We start from the raw sequence: 15,246 nt of genomic DNA, 5'->3' as shown, positions 1-15,246 counted from the left end.
AAAATAGTGTGTGTTGATATTCAAAGGCCACAATTTCGATTAAATAAATTTTAAAATTATGATTGACTATCTCTTCGGTTGTGTCTAAGCCATACGTTGTAATGTTTAGAGTTTTGGACTTTAAATTATATCCACACAACACTAATCAATTTATTTATTATTTGGCATATTTGCATGGAAATTTTTGAAACGTTTACATCATTACCACATTTCCTTGATTATTAGACATAATCATTTAAGATTTTTAATGAGAAAATTATTTGGAAGTTACTTTCTTATTATAAAGTAAACATAAGAGTTTATAATTTATAATAAAACTAAGGAGTCTTATAGAGTAGATATATAAGTAATAGAGTTTTATCTCTAAAAACAAAAAGCAGTAAAGTTTTTTAAAGATGACACATAAGTAAGAAGATAGTTTAGCTACGAATTAGAGAAATTCATACATGGACGAACTCAAGTTTAACCTGTGAGTGAAATGTCTATCCTTGCCCAATTAGAGAATTTGAAGGATTAATACTTAATATAGTGGATTTTATTTCTGATTTTGAAGGATACACAAATTGAACTGTTCATGGGGTGGAATCAATTTGCCCAAACAGATACGCTTCATCAGGTTTTGTTGATTCTTTTGCTAATTGTATAACCTTTGAATTAATATATGCATCACGTAAGGTTGCTGCCATCATTATTTACTTTTGTCCATTTGTGAATTTCAATCGTGGTGGTGGGATTCTGATATTAATTGGAAATTGTTCTTGTTTCTACAATCCATTCGGTTGTGGTAATTGATCCACGAACTGCGAATTCCATTCGGTTGTGGTTATTGTTTTCATTGAACCTATTTCTTCAACAATCGACGGTGTTATACTTTGTTCTGGTGAATTGTTAACGGACCACAGATGACATACACGTGCCACTGGCCGTGTGTGTCTGATTCAGTACCATCTGTCTCAGCAATGGTTCAAACTGCAGCACCTACTGCACCGGTTCAGAATGTGCCACAAGCACCAAAGTCTTTTGCAGCAGCTCTAGCGGGTACATCTTTTACGTCTTTAACAGAGGACATGCCATTTCCCTCACCGTGCATTAAAGGCGATGCATTGAGCATCAAAATTTGTCAGGAGGAATACCGTAAGGGTTTAGAAGACTGTAGGAATGCGTTGAGGGCTCGTCTGACCCTTAACAAATGAGATAAACCGTACTCGGCACGTGACTTAAGTTCTAAAATTGGAAAATTATGGAAGACGACGACTGGTTGGAAAATGGTACCTCTTGGTAAGGGTACTATGATTTTCTCTTTGATTCGGCGGATGATTATAGAAAAATATGGGCAGTAGGCACAATTAATTTAAAGCCGTGTTTGCTACGGTTTTCACAGTGGACTAAAGACTTCAAATATCAAACACAAAAGCAGACACATGTGTCGATTTGGATACGATTAATGGAGTTGCCGCAAGAGTATTGGAGGGAGAGAACGTTGAAGGAAATTGCAAGTGCGGTTGGGACCCCAATTGATATTGATGGACCAACTAGAAACCGCACCTTTGGGCATTTTGCTAGAATTCTTGTTGACATAGACCTTTCCAAGCGAATTTTTGAAGAAATTCTTGTCGAAAGAGAAGGCTTCGCCTTCAAAGTTGAGGTGCAATATGAGAGGCTTCCATTATTTTGCCATCATTGTTATTCTATTGGACACAATGTCTCATCATGTCGTTGGTTACACCCGCAACCTCCGAAGGACAAGAATGATCGTGGGAAACAGATTGTTGTTGCTGAGGCAGCCCCGGAACAACCTCCTCGGCAAAACAAAGTCAGCAATGATGTAGGTGCTTCAACATCGAACAATGGTAACAATGGGACATGGGTTCCTATCCCGGTTGCCTCGACTGTTACTACAACTCAGAGAGTTCTAGTTGCCGCTACTACTGCACCTATTTCTACATCTTCGGTCTCACTGTCACTGGCATTACCGGCTTCCTTTCCTACCCCTCAGATGGGTCCGGTTGTTTCATCTACTGTGGCTGCTCCTGGATTTGATAGGTCTAATAATTTCAGTATACCACTACAAAATGTGTTTGATTTAATTACTCCGAGTGAGTTACCACTCCAAAGCCCAGTGCTTGAGCTTGTTTCCCCTGTAGAGAACGATGACATGCACCCTGTAGAAGTGAGGAGGTTGACTAAGGTACCGAGGGAGGTGGAGGTGAACCCCTTGGTAACTGAAAATACGGAATCGCTTCTGGATAGTGTGGAACACAATCATATGAGTCCGCGGGAGCTGGGGGAGAGTACCAAGGAGTCTAATGTGCGTGGTACACACTCATCCCCTCTTGGGCATGAGGACATACGACCTAACGGGGTGGAACAGACAACTCAGACGTCGTTGGTGACCCCAGTGACTGATGATGTATCTGAACCACTTCAGGATGATGTGGGACAAGATCATGTGAGCCCACGGGAGCTGGAGGAGAGTCCCAAGGGTGCTCGTGAGATTGTTACAAGGCCATCCAATGTTGAGCATGATGACATGCAAGAGGATCCTGTTAATACTTTGAAGGACATTGTACCTACTGTCACGAAAACATCATCTTTGGAGGTAAATAATTTATCTACAGTTACTGCAAATGAGGTGGTTGGTATGCAACGGCAAGAGGTTCATCCTAGCAAAAATATCCAGCATGGTCTTGACTTGTGGGAGAGAGTCCGAGAGTATGATGCAAGGACAGCAGCGGAAGCAGCTCAGTCTGACACATCCCTACATGTTCTTACAAGAAACCAGAAACAGAAAATTAAGGTACGACAAGTAATGTCAAAGCAGCCTTCTAAATCCCGTGCACGGGGAGACAACAAATCCATTGATCAATGAATATTCTTTTGGAATGTTAGAGGAATCAGTTGCACGGATAAGTTGGCAATTATGGGTCACACCATAACTGGTGAAGTTTGGATAGACACCCTTCCCACGGGTGTGGGTCTTGTCTTATTTAGGGTTAAATGTGGACTTCCGAATTACAGATTCCCTTGTCTGGTTTTTCGGGGTCTATTGTTTCTGTTTATTTTTATGTTTGCTTATGTTGTTTCCTTTTGAGGGTTTTGGTCTAGCCCCCCCTCTTTTTGTAATTATTTTTTCCCTTTTTCTTATAAATTTTTTTGAGTGTGGCGGTATAGGATTGAGGTGTCTCGGGGTACCAACCTAGTTGGGATGTCGATGATACCGCTTGATGCTTGTCCACTCTCCATGCTTATCAAAAAAAAAATTGAACTGTTCATTAAAATAAATATGTTTCAATGGCATGTATGATTGACTCATTTGGCAATCACATTGCATTTTTTATTTTCCTAACCAATTAATAATTCTATGACAAAAATCCCATCAAAAAAATTCTATAACAAAAATATATCACTAAATTGTTTAAGGCGTTCAAATCACTTACCACTTGGATTAATTCATTGTTGATGTAGGATTTCCTTTCTATCATATATTAGTCAAAAGAATATACATTAACATACATTAAGCATAAAGAGTAACCCATGAGATGGCACACCTGTGATAGAGTTAAACATTAGTTTAATTTTTTTAACAATAAAAAAAACAAGTTAAACATAAGTTTCACAAAATTGTTACACATGATAGGATGAATGTGTGTTTATCAAGGGTTGGTAATATCATGATTAAGAGATTCTCAGTCCCAATTTTATCGATTGAAGAATGAGATCCAAACTTGAAAATTAAAGCTTAAAAATTATTATTGTTCAAATTATACATATGGTATAAATAAAACATGTGATGAAAAAAAAATCATGTGACCGTCTTACATTGTTGATTGAGATGCATGCGTGATGAAGTTGTTAGCTTTTCCTTATCCTACTCTTTGCATGAAAAATTTCCAAGAATAATTCAATATTCTTAGTCTCTGTGTGGGTAGCAAAAGAAAGGATTAAAAGAACAATTTTTAAAAATGCTTCCTTTTACTCGTCTGGTTACAACATAGAGAGAGTAAACTAAAAAAATATACTGTTAATTGCACACCAACCAAAACCATGTTCCTCTTGGAGAAGATACAATATATACTATGAAATCCATAGGTAATGATTCATGTCATAGTAAATATAAAAACTTTTTGTTTGCATAGCTAAGATTAAAAATAGGGTATTGGTGAGCTAACACATAAGCAAATTGCACCTTAAAATACATGTATATATAGATATACCTTTATATAGATAGATAAGCATCACATTTCTAGTGAAAAGAGGAAAGATTCCTTCATCATAGGAAAACAAAGAATATACAATAACTTTAGAGCAAATGGATCAAAAAACTTTAGCACAAATAAACAACCAAAATAAAACTTCAATACATGTGAATACAGTAGCAATGCCATGATGGAAACACTCTAAAATTTAGTATAATTGTCAAAATGGGTAGAAATGAGTTGAAAATGAATGTGGAGTAAGTGGTGGTTATAAAGGATGAGAGTGAATGTGAAAAATCATGCACTAAAGTTTTACAATTTGTAGGTTATAAATTAAAAACAATGAGTAGTGGAAGGAGTTACACAAATTAATTGGAAGTTACATAATAAAAAACTCCATGAATATGAATGAGTTTTTATATAAATAAATATGTAGTATATAGATGTAAGAAAAAAATGGAAAAGAGAGCCACTAGGCATAAGTATGAGATATTAGTTAGAAAATAGAGAGCTTTGATGAGGAGACACATCATCACAATGCACCTTAGGATACATGTATATATAGATTATATGTTCGTAGTTTTTTTCTGTACGATTTAATCTCTGAAACAACGTATTATACTTCAAACAATGAAACAGATGATAATAATTTTTTTTCAATTAATTATAAAACTCAGAAAAGTTAACCAACATTAAATGGTTGGTACAATTTGTCACTTCGCTTATTGATACAATTATTGTTATCTTGGTAAATCTTCAATGTTTCTTTACGGTCTTCAAATCCCATTTTGTCGAATCATTGAACCCTGCTCAACAAAAAAAAAAATTAGAACAAAATACAAACGTGCGAGCATTAAATAATATTCAGGCTTTGTGCGTTTCATGGAGATATGTAAGGTTAGATTATAAGGAGTTCATCGTTTTAACTCGTTCCATTTAAAAAACAATTATTAACAAACTTTAAACATTTTAAAAAACAATTTATGCATATGTGTGAGTTTGAAAGAAAAACTTACGTGTTGCAATCGACAGACTTGGGTCAAATGGTATTAATTAAACCTTGTTAGTAAAACACTCAAGAGCACAAATTAAATACCAAGAAACTAATCAAAGTCCATTATTATCTTTAAAATTAACAAATTAACTAGGGATTTTGCCTCAACAAAAACCTGCCGTGAAAGGATGAGTCTGCGTAGTTATTGTAACCGTTGCCGGCACCGCAAGTTCAGCCTGCCAATCAAACATTGCGAGGCAGGCTGAGGTGCAAACTGTAACGCCCATTTTGAAAATATCTAGAATATTCAAAAGTGCGCTAAAACTAATATTGGATACATCAAGTACACAATACAGAAACAACTTCAAGTCGAGAGTTTAGATACAACGACATCCAAAGTCATATGTTACAATATTACGCACCAAAGTTTGCTTTACAAGTCTAACTACGAATGTTCATAACAACACAACTTGTATATAACATATGCATCAACTAGTCCAACACCAAGTTGATTCCACATAAGCACGGTCATTCCAAAGCTTTTTCTTTACCTTTTCCTCGAGAACCCTGTGAACCTGAACAAATAAGGAGTTGGATGAGACATAATGCCTCAATGAGTTCTTTCTAGCCCTAGGCTAGTGATAACCTCGGGGGAAAACCTATGGTTACCACGTGTCTAAGATACAACCTGACGGTTGATTATACGTGCGTGGATTTGCTTTCCTAGACGGTTGTGCATACTAGATCCGTCATAGGCTCATCTTAACTTGTTATAGGTCTCACTTTTTATATGTGTCATTGCGGTTAGGGGAAAACTAAACCGCTATGCCAAGATACAGTCGATGCACCGAGGCCTAACAAGGCTTAATCATGACACGATTCTAAGACGGACAATTAGGAGAAAACCTAAGATTGTCGTCGTCATAACTTATTGATTTTCTCTTGCTTTATAAACTTGTACATAACAAACATCTTATTATATACGTTGTTATACCCTAATTTTGGACCTAAAAATACTTATTCAAAACATTTCTTCTATCTTGAATATATGTCTATTACTCTTGAAGAATTGCCAACTTGCCATTGTTTACACTGACATTTTACCCTGCTTTATCTCTCAATTTAGCTTTAAAAATCTTTTCAACTGTGTATTTGTCTATGTTTCCTTGCATTTCAAGTCATCCAAAAACATTTTTCTTGCATTTCAAGTCATTTGATTTGTCTCTGATCAATTGCATCTTTCTCTGCATTTTATTTCAATATTGTTTACAAAATTCATGAAAAAGGGTATTTTAGTCATTTCCAGCATCCAAATTCATTTTAGTCCTTGAAAATTGTTTGTGACTTTTCATTTGGTTTGTATAAGCCCTTGTTTCAATCTCATGTTAAAGTCCATTTCAAAAATTACATTTGAGTCATTTTAAGTCAATTTAGTCCTCAACGGCATTTTAGTCATTTCCAGTGTTAAAGCTCTGTTTGATCTCTAAAAATTGTCTCTGAGTCTTTTAATTTGCTTGTATAAACTCTTGCTTTAATTCCCTGTTAAAAAACCATTTTAAAAATTGCATTTGAGTCATTTCGAGTCATTTTAGTCCCTAGGGGCATTTTGGTCATTTCACATAAAGTTTTGACAGAGAGAGGTTACTTTAAAGTACCTCATTTAGTAGTTGGTTCATTTTAGTCCGTTTTGTTATTTTTAATCGTTTCACTTTACGTTAATTTTCAAATTACTTTTTTAATGCAACTTTAGTTAATTTTGCATTTTAGTCCTCAAGTTGTTAAAATTGCATTTTAGTTCATTTTTTGTCCAAGAAGTTAGTTACGCCACATGTCCTACTCCTATTGGTCCAAAAATTCACACATCACCTATATAATGGGTCCCATGGTCAAAGAGTCAACACACTATTCATTTTTTCACAAATACACAAAAATCACAAAAATCATTTTTTCCTTCTTCCCTCTTTCTTCTCTAACGTGACCACCTCCATCACCACCATAACAAACTTTTTCCACCACCTCTAACCTCCATAAAAAACTCTTTCCACCACCTCTAACCACCCTAACTAACTTCTTCCACCACAATCTTCTTCCTCCACCATCATCATCAACAACATCCACCATTAAAATTCACCACAAAACCTCCATAACCACCACAATCTTCATCTCTAACAAACTTCAACCACCACAATCTTCATCTCTAACAAACTTCAACCACCACAATTAACCTCAAACCTCCACAAATCCATCACCAAATTCACGGATTCATCCAAAACACTCATCAACACAAACCTTCAACTCCACAAAAATCACATCCATGAACAACAACCTTCAATCAATTCCATTGTGACCGAACTCAACAACAACGAACCGGAATCGGACGAAGGAAAGGAATCCAATCGAAGCAAAGGGAGAAGATAAACAGTACCAAATCCGAATACATAAGAAGAATCCGGAGCCATTCAAAGCTTCGTCAAGCATCACGGTATTGTTCTTGATCCAAGCTTTTTATTCCATTCTTTTGCCTCAAATTTGCGCGGCTGTAGCTTTAGATTTAGGTGGATTGATTGTGTTTTGAATGTTTCCGAGTTCATATTCGAAAAGAGGATAACGATCCGGTTTTAAAAGTGTAAAAAAAATTCGAATCGGAGCTCGCCGGAATCCGGAAGTGTCGCCGGAGTTATGAATTTTCCGGCGAACCTTTGAAGATTCCGGCGAACTCTATGAAGTTTCCGGCGAGGCTTTGTGAAGAAGATGAAGCTTTCATGTGAGAGAAGAGAGCAAAACGTTTTGTAAAGAGAAAGAAAGATGTGTTGTTGTTGTTTTCCTTTCCACGTGATTGCTTTTATTGCCATTATTCTTCCATTTAATTCCATGAGTGCCAGAGCACCATAATTCCATGCTCCCTATGCTTTTGTGACCGTTGGATTTGGGATTGATCCAATTGGATCAATCCTACGGTCCCTGATGCTTTCTGTTTGGATGTGGATCTTGTGTGTTTGGGCCTGGACTTTTGTTACTACTTTTTCCCCATTTTCTCGCTATATGTATACTGTTTCTTGCTGTTTGCACCACTGTTTGCTTAAAAACTTTGATAAAAATTCCTAAAAAATTTGTTCAATATTTTCTTGTTATTTTCAATAAATGTTGATGTGTTTTACATGTTAATCTTGATAGAAAATACATGAAAATAATTTGTTCCTTGTGGATTCAATTCTTTTCCATTTCTTGATAAAAATCTTGTTAAAAAAGCTTCTAAAAGTTTGTGTGAGTTTTTGCGTGAGTAATTTTAGCATTTGAGACCTATCTTTTGGAAAGCAATTACATGTAAGAATTCATTCCCAAAATGTGTAGGATATATTCTTGTTTTTCCTTCCTTTTTGTTAGTGTTCTTGTGAAATTGTGATATGATTTTGAGCTTGGATATTGGCACATAATTGTGGCCTTGGATATGTGACTTTGTGGAGTGAATTTGCCTATTAAGTGTGATGTATACTTGCTGTTTTGGTATAGTTTTTTGTGAACCTTGTGTTTGGTAAATAATGTGAAATAAAAGTGCATAAAGAACTTGAAAATCTTGTAAACTTTGGCATAGTTAAATCCTTAGATTCTCATGTTGGTTTTCTTGAAACAAGTCATTCAAAATTTCTCCAATATTATGAGAATCTAGGCTTCAATCTAGTTTTAGTTTTGCATTAAATTTCAAGTTCTTTTATCACTTTTTGTCAAGCTTGTTGGTTTACTTTTCTTGCAAGTTATAATAGCTTTACTATGCATTTTGTTGCTAGTTTCTATTTCACTCATGCTACTAACCCTTCTTGTTTCATGTCTCATTCCCATAGCATTTCACATCATACTTTCATCTCTTATTTCTTGCATTTTAATTTCTTGCCGTTTAAATTCATGCAAAAGTTAGAGTGTAACACCTAGGAATTCTTGTACTTTACCTTATGCTTTTAAATTCTTGCAAGACCATAGCATGTATCTAGGCCAATGATGTAAAGGACAATGGACTCTAATGATGTACACCGACACAAGCACCGACACATGCACACACATCACATAGATACTTTAGATGTATGTTTGGGGTATGCATGCCTTAGATGTATGTTTAGGGAATGTATGCTTAGATGTATGTCTAGGAACTTTGAAACTTAGGCAAAAATCCTTTTTCCAAAAAACATGAGCAACATCACTCAAATCTTTTTCCTAATAAACTTTGGGATCCAAATTCCCATTGATTTTCCCTTTCTTTTCTTAAATAAAATCTTAATGAATTTTAATCATACTTTGACTTTCTTTTGCAAAATAACTAATCCAACCTCACAATTTCACAATCTTATGCCCTTGAGGCCTCTCTCTCTCACTCTTCAAAATTCCAATTTTTAAACTTAAAATCAACCAACAAAAAACAAAAACCTTTTTGGAAGAGAACTACGGTGGATTTGATCCCTTAAAAGGGTACGTAGGCAAGGAACCAATATTCCTTCAATTCAAATAAAATAAAAATTCAAACATCTTCTTCTCCCTCCAATTCTTGACTTAGTAAACTTTTAGGTGTAAATATCACTTTTCAAATAGCATTTAAAAATAAAGCGCTCGCGTAGAAAGTAAAGACGGTTCCTATAGGATACTATAGTCGTTATGGGTGCCTAACACCTTCCCGTAGCGAAAACAACTCCCGGACCTCGATTCTCAAGGGTTTTGCTTATTTTTTCTCTTCCCAAGAAAAAATGAGATATCAACGGTTAAAAAGGTTCAAACGTAATCAATGTTTGACACCCAAAAACCAAGATAAAACCTGGCGACTTCACTGGGGAGATTCGAGAGTTACGCCTAGTCTTTATTTCCACGCTTGCGCTTTCGTTTTTACTTGCGTCTTTTTGTTTTCTTATGTGAATAAATGTTTAAATTCTTGCAAACGTGTGGGGTGAGAATATCAAAAGTCCTTCACCCGGGCTGAGTGAACTTAGGATTTAGGAGGGATATAATCAACAATTCATTCCGAGGGTTGCCTCGTGTATTGGATTATGCGATCAATCCCACATAGCTGAGGCATTTTGGGGGTGATGTTGTCGGCGCGTGTTTGTCGCGTTTAGGCACTTTACTTCTAATTGTTCTATGACGCTATGAACCGTAGATAACCAAACCCATCCATGGCCATTTTCTAGGATGTAGTGCGGAGGCTAAACCGAGTGTTGTCTCGAGTTTTAGTTGTCACGCGATACTACACTCAAGTTAGACCTTCTTACGGATAATCATGGAGCGAGTGTCTGTCTCGTGGCACCATGATATACGTCGGAGAGGTTGCAACTTGGGAACCTTTTTAGAACCTGGTTACTATTATCCAAAGCCCTAGTTTCACTGGACACCGTGTCCACCCATGACTCCTTGACTTTGAATTTCAACCCACCATGTTTTCTCCGTACTTGAACATAATCATGCATACATACATACATGCATACATGCATAAACTTTTTCCATGCATTTATAGAAGGGCTTAGACCAATTGAATTTGTAAACATTGTAGGAATGGGGAAGACTAAGTCCTACAAGTTCAAGGAAGTGGATTTGGCTAGTTTGAGAGATTTGGCACTCAAGATCGAGGATCCGACTGGTTTCCGACACCGTTATGGGGATTTACTTACCATTCTCCGGACTAATGTGGATGAGAAGCTTGTGCACACTCTAGTGCAATTCTATGATCGGGACTATCAGTGCTTCACTTTTCCCGATTTTCAGTTAGTGCCCACACTCGAGGCTTATTCTTGCTTGATGGATCTATCTATTGCTAAGGGGGTACCCTTCGCGGGACTTGAGAATCCTCCTACTCCTTTGGTTATTGCCCGTGATCTTCATCTCAAGACTTCCGATGTCTCCAAGAATCTTGTCACTAAGGCTCACATCCGAGGGTTCACTTCGAAGTATCTACTTGAGAAGCCAACCTCAAAACTACTTGTCAAGACACTCTTGAGGCTATTCTTGCACTCCTCATCTATGGGCTTATTCTCTTTCCAAATCTTGATGACTTCGTGGATATGAATGCTATTATGATCTTCCACTCCAAGAATCCAGTTCCTACTTTGCTAGTTGACACATACCATGCTATTCACGATCGATCCGGCAAAGGTCGTGGATACATTCTTTGTTGTGTACCTCTTCTCTATAGGTGGTTTATTTCGCACCTCCCGAAGTCTTTCCATGATAATCCAGAGAATTGGACTATTTCACAGAGGATCATGGCTCTCACCCCCAATGAAGTGGTTTGGCTCACTCCCGCTGCTAGATTCAAAGAAATTATCCTTGGTGGTGGAAAGTTTCTTAATGTACCTCTTCTTGGTACCCTGGGTGGAATCAACTATAACCCGGAGCTCGCCGTGCGACAATTTGGTTTCTCGATGAAAGAAAAGCCCATCCATCTTGCTACATCTCCTTACTTCTTCCATTACTCCAATGCTCCCACGGGAATAAGAGAAGATTTCATGGAGGCTTGGTCTAAGCTTCGGAAGAAAGAGGTGAAGCATATGGGTGTAAGGTCCGGCGTTGCTCATGAGGCCTATACACAGTGGGTGATAAACCAAGCTGAGAAGATTGGTATGCCTTACCCCGCCATGAGATTTGTGTCTGCATCTATTCCAACCATACCTTTGTCTCTACTTCCACCTACTCAGGAGATGTATCAGGAGCATCTTGCTATGGAGAGCCGAGAGAAGCATCAGTTGAAGACTAGATACTATGAGGCGGAGAACTTGATCATGACTTTGGATGGAAAAGATGAACAGAAGACTCATGAGGTTCTGACATTGAAGAAAGAGCTGGCTAAAGCTCGGAAGGAAATTGAAGAAAAGGATAGGTTGCTTATGAGGGACTCCAAGAGGGCTAGGGGTGCCCGTAACTTCTATGCCCGATACTGCATCTATGAGTCTGAGTCTGAGGATGATGCTTCCACTTCCTATGCTTGAGGACATCTATCTCCTACTGTTATTTCCAGTTGTTATTGATGTTTTACATTTCAAAGTTTATCCCTTGGCTTAGTATTTCAAAGGGAATCATCTTGTAAGACTCTATGATGTTTGATTGTTTCGTATGGGTTTGATGTTTCAATTGTTTAGTAATGTTTACAAGTTTCTAATTTGTTTAAAACCCTTCGATAACAGAAGAGTCTTTTTGCATATGCATTAACACATCTCATGCATCATATGCATTCATTGGGCACAAAAAACTTCTCTCGTGCTCATTGCCTCCTGGTTCTTCTGCCGCAGTCTGAAAAGTGGCTCGTGCTCGTAAAGTTTACCAACCAGATAGGGTTCATCAAACAAGATTTTACAGGAGAAGAAACATGGCTAACTTTGAAGAAGAAAATGCTCAGCTCCGTGCTGAATTGGCTGCTATAAAAGAAGACTTGGCTAAGGCTCATGACGCTATGTCTACCATGATGGCTGCACAAGAACAACCAACCACATCTGTTCCAGCTTCTACTGAAGTGATTCCATCTATCCCACTGTCCACTGTGGTCTCTGATGCTCGGTTCGTTATGCCCAATGGACGCCCTTATGGACTCTCAGCTTTCTATGCTCCTAATACTGCGGCCAGTATTTCTGGTATTGGCAATCAAGGACAGATTCCTGTGACAACTTTTACTCCTACATCTGCCTCTATGCCTCAAGTGACTACTGTGTTGGAACAAAATGTGTTTAACAATGAACCTTAAAGAGTTTTGATGATAACAAGGTATTAAAAATTGTAAATTGGACTAGCTAATATTTGTTCAAGTGTACAGGACCATAATTATAAAGTCACATCATCATTGGTTCTGAATGAGCAAATAAAGAGCAAAAGAAAATGAAGCTTAGATGATTCTGAAGGCAAAGCGCTCCTGAAGTCAAGCTGCTCCTGAAGAAATAGCGCTCCTGAAGTAAGCCACTCCTGAAGAATAGTGCTTCTGAAGACAAGAGGTCCAGAAGCCACATCATCAGAAGCTGCGTCATCAGAAGCTGCAGAAGTCATATCATCAGAAGCTGCATCATTAGAAGCTGCCTCATCAGAAGCTATTTCACCAGAAGCTGAATCTCAACTGGATTTGCAAAAGATTCAAGAATTGAAGAATTATCAATGCAAAAGCTGTCCATTGGATTCGAAAACACAAACAAAGGATTAGTGGAATTTTGCAACGGTCATTTCAAAGGTGTTTGAAGGCTTGTGCTTGCATTTTGGACGAAAGCGTTGACATTGTACTTTGTACGAATTGTACAACCACGTTCTCCACTACTCTGTTTTGTGTCCACGCTTCAAGACAAGAAAACAGCTCCAGAATACGGTCTCGCCTGCATATATGTTCCTTTGGATAAGGAATGGATTTCAAATTGGTTCTTCATAGGACAACAACCAAATCAGGCAAAAGATCATTGGTGAAAGATCAAGCTTCACTAACGACTCTTTGGTGTGCTGGCAATTTCATAACGTCTCTTTCACACCTCTATATAAAGGAGTGAAGACCTAGAGAATTGGTAATGCAAGAACGCTAAACTAAAGACTCACAAGATTTTCACAAGTACCAAACCTCTGCTGAAATTGTTCTGCATTCACTTAGAATTTCTGTGTCTCAAAGTCATATCTTAGAAATTCTTAAGTTCATTGAGTCTGTATCTGATTTGTATTGTGAGCACCTCTGATTGTATATCAAGTGTTCAACCTTAAACAATTTTCTGTGTAATTTTGTTTAGTTAGGAAGTCTCTTGCAGTTGTGCTTGAGCAGGAAGTCTCTTGATTGTGTTCTTGAGCAAAGGAAGTCTCTAGCTTGTGTGCTTGAGCAAAGGAAGTCTCTTGCTTGTGTGCTTGAGCATTTGTAATCAGATATTACTCATAGTGAAATCTCCTTGGAAGTGCAAGGGGGACTGGACTACTTCCGGATTGTGGAAGGAACCAGTATAATTGCTTTGTGTCGTTCTTCTTCTCTCTCTCTGTTTTATTCCGCTGCATTTAGATTCTGATTATCACTTCAGAAGCTGTCTCACCTAGCTTCTGATCAGTGTGTTCAGTTTTTAGGAGAAACGAAGAATTTTTCAAAACACAATTCAACCCCCCTTCTTGTGTTTTTCTCACCTTCAATTGGTATCTAGAGCCTTGGTCTGTTGTGTATCACTTAACCGTGCAACAGTCAAAGATCTGAGAAAAACATGTCTACTCCTCCTCCTACTGGTCCTAGTGATACTAGCTATAAACATGTCTCACATGATTATAGTGATAGTAAGAAAACCAGTGTTGGAAAAGTTCCAAAGTTCAATGGAGATGCTGAAGAGTTCTCTTGGTGGAAGACCAACTTTTACAGTTACATCATGAGCCTGGATGAAGAATTATGGGATATTCTGGAAGATGGTGTTGGTGATTTAGTCCTTGATGAAGAAGGAGCTGCTGTGGATAGAAAGAAACATACTCCAGAACTGAGGAAACTTTACAAGAAGCATCATATTATCAGAGGAGCCCTTGTCACTGCCATACCCAAAGCAGAGTATATGAAGATGAGTGACAAATCCACTGCTAAAGCTATGTTTGCTTCTCTCTGTTCAAATTATGAAGGGAGCAAGAAGGTCAAAGAAGCAAAGGCTCTCCTGCTTGTACATCAGTATGAGTTATTCAAGATGAAGGATGATGAAACTATTGAGGAGATGTACTCAAGGTTTCAAACCTTAGTTTCTGGGCTACAGATTCTAAAGAAGAGCTATGTTGCTTCTGATCATGTAAGCAAGATACTCAGAAGCTTACCTGCCAGATGGAGACCAAAAGTGACTGCCATTGAGGAAGCTAAAGATTTAAACACTTTAAGTGTCGAAGATCTTGTTAGTTCTCTCAAAGTTCATGAGTTAAGTCTTAATGAACATGAGTCTACTAAGAAGAGTAAATCAATAGCTCTTCCATCCAAAGGCAAGTCATCAAAAGCTCTCAAAGTAGTTGAATCTGAAGAGGAAGAACAGTCAAGTTCAGATTCTGAACCAGATGCTGCTGAAATGGCCATGCTCTCAAACAGACTTCAATATCTGGCCAAGAAGAACAGAAAGTTTC

At 37.6% G+C, this 15,246-nt stretch overlaps 1 pseudogene; it reads left to right on the top strand.

Moving 5' to 3' along the window:
- The first annotated feature begins 584 nt into the window (after positions 1–584).
- Positions 585–3,244, top strand: LOC146939036 (uncharacterized; annotated as a pseudogene).
- Positions 3,245–15,246: the final 12,002 nt, after the last annotated feature.

This window comes from Medicago sativa, chromosome 3 (assembly GCF_051527215.1).
Source record: "Medicago sativa cultivar Bolivia chromosome 3, Bolivia_mono, whole genome shotgun sequence".
Classification (NCBI taxonomy): domain Eukaryota; kingdom Viridiplantae; phylum Streptophyta; class Magnoliopsida; order Fabales; family Fabaceae; genus Medicago; species Medicago sativa.
Note: the sequence above shows the minus strand (reverse complement) of the source record. Positions and strands in the feature narration are given on the sequence as shown.